The 2,598-nt window shown below is 36.0% G+C and overlaps 1 long non-coding RNA gene across 1 annotated transcript; it reads right to left on the bottom strand.

Annotated features, from left to right (window-relative positions):
* Positions 1 to 1,171: 1,171 nt before the first annotated feature.
* On the bottom strand, positions 1,172 to 2,146 carry LOC120288911. The gene is made up of 2 exons (XR_005546821.1): positions 2,008 to 2,146; positions 1,172 to 1,784 (listed from the first exon to the last, which is right to left on the bottom strand). It is a non-coding gene; the product is annotated as an uncharacterized LOC120288911 (long non-coding RNA).
* Between the last annotated feature and the right edge of the window lie 452 nt (positions 2,147 to 2,598).

Genomic DNA, 2,598 nt, shown 5'->3' with positions numbered 1-2,598 from the left:
TTGAAAGTGATATATATATTAGATATATTATGAACTATGGAATGGCATTATTGTTGCATAAAAGTCTTGATCGAACAATTATTACTTTTAGTAATTATGAATAGTTTGAGAAACGTTTTAGGAAATGTATTGTGAGAGGTTTTCTTTTATGTATATACTTCTTTATGAATTAAGTTTATGAAATGAATTCTCCTATGATTTGAGATATGCTTGCACAAAAAATGTTCTAACTAATGAATTGAGTTGTGAAAGATTATATATTTTTGTTTATGAAAGGATTTTTGTTTGATATATTGAATCGTGAAAAGTTGTATGATTTGGTTATTGAACCTGAGTCTTGTGATGTGTTTTGATTTTAATTGTGGGTTATTGGAAAATGAGGTTAGTGGATTTTGTTCATGTAACTATAATTAAAACTCGTGGAGAGGCAAGTATCCATGCAATTAGTAGGATGTCCTTTTAAATTGAACTGTTAGCTGATGTAGGTGGAGACATAGCCAAGAAAGGATCGTCTTGGTCACGGGTGCTAAGTGTGACCATTTTTAGATATTTAGCATTAGATTAGTCGACGGAATGAACCATTGGCATTTAATTTAATAGATATCGATTAATAAAATGAACTATTGATGGTTGCTTTGATATTGTTAAGTTGATAGTGTTGATTGATTTGATATGTAAAAAGTTTTGTTGAAAAGAGATAATCCACTTTTGATAATTTACGTATATTGTATATTGAATTTGGCATTGATAAGTTAGGATATCGTTTTATAAAAATGCATAGCAAATATTCAATTTGGTTAGAAGAGATGTACTTTTCACTTGGCTTTAGTTGCTTATTTCATTTGTCTTACTTTCTTTTCAAGTTTTTCAACTAGCCGTGAGTAGGACTGAAGTGTTTAGGCTATCAACAACATTTTGATTGTAGGATTTCTAGGTATGAGTTATTTATGTGCGAGATGAACTTGTAAGTCTAGTTGTTGGATAGAGATGTATATATATTTTTCATGGATTATAGAAATTTTGATCCTGTAACCATACGTCTCTTTTATCAAATATATAATTGTATTATATTTCGATAAAAGATTGATGATGCTTATGTATGAGGCCGCGTCTTCAGATGGCCGTGTTATCATTCCTTTTCTTGTAAAGTTTGGGGTGCGACAAAACTAGATGGCATTAAGTGCATTTCTATGTGAGAAAATGGAGGTCTAGGTGTTCTCGCTATGCGGAACAGGGGTTACATGCAACCTCTCATATGCACACTCAGGCGACATGAAAACCATCCCACTGGTTTCTCTACACAATATTTCGGATGAAATAATCCAATTAAAAACAAAAGAGTAAGCAGAGGTGAGCTGAGCTCGCTGGGGCGCTCAAAATTTGTCAGGATTCGGTACTGAAATTACCCATCAGAGAGATTGCAAATGCTTCTTCTCTTTACTGCTTATCATCAAACCAGCTGAGATCTGAATAATTTGCTGGGTATGGAAACAGAAACTAGCAGCAGATGATAGATTTCATCATTAAACACATCACCCTTTCCAATTTGCGCTGTCAGTAGTGAGATTCAGCTGGATAGATCGAATGACGAAATGTGCCAATGTGTCGAACCTTGTCTCTCGACCGTCCAGTTCTGAAGGAAAACGACTTCTCAGATGCCTGCTACATAGTTGTTCCCACCTAGTGCAGCTTCTGCACGTATTTTTGGGACCGTCTGTTATCGTGCGTGCGTGAATCTCTCCTTGGCTCGCCAATATCTTGTGGCCTGGTTGTACAGAATAGACCTGTCGATGAGAAAAGCGAAGTGACCAAGACGGAACGAGGCCAAATTGGAGTAAATTCTTTTTGTCACTCTCCCAATATTTGAATTACGCCTCGATCACGTTATGGAGTAGTGCAGCTTCCTTTGGAGCTTCCCATTTGACACCTTCTTCCTTCTCGTTGCGACGTAGAATATGTTTAGAGTAAAAGAAATGGAAGAGAAAGGGACAAATGATGAAAAATTACCCGCAGGAAGACAAAATCTGCCATCATTCTGTGATGATTGGGAGGTCTCATTCCCTCTCATCTTATCTTCTTCATCTGCATTGGTGTAGAATGGCTAGTCGAGAGTGACCGACTGAAGTGGGGGACCATAAGTTTGTGATCCAAGGCGGTAGAGGTAGCTAAATGAGTTTTTTAACTCGTACTTAATAGGTCAGGTGATAAATGAGTTGCCTAAAATTTTAAAACAGTCTTAATGAATTTGAAAGATAAATGCCTAATTACATATAGGTCTTAATGGGTTAGCACATACATTACAAATCCATTTCATTGCAACATAATTACTTTCGGGGAAAAAATTAAAAAAGAAAAAAGAAAAAAGAAAAAAGAAAAAAGAAAAAAGAAAAAAGAAAAAAGAAAAAAGAAAAAAGAAAAAAGAAAAAATAGAAAGAGCAATAGAAATGGTTCCGGGAGAGAGAGAGAGAGGGGGCTAGATAGAGTGGCGATGGGCATTGATTGTGCCATGGCCATTGGCAACATCGTTTACACCGGTCGATCTTGCTGCCAACGTCGCCCGAAGTTGCGGTAGATCTCTCTGACAATTAAGTTATTTCG

The sequence above is a fragment of the Eucalyptus grandis genome, chromosome 10 (assembly GCF_016545825.1).
Source record: "Eucalyptus grandis isolate ANBG69807.140 chromosome 10, ASM1654582v1, whole genome shotgun sequence".
Classification (NCBI taxonomy): Eukaryota; Viridiplantae; Streptophyta; class Magnoliopsida; order Myrtales; family Myrtaceae; genus Eucalyptus; species Eucalyptus grandis.
This window is presented reverse-complemented; position numbering and strand designations above follow the sequence as displayed.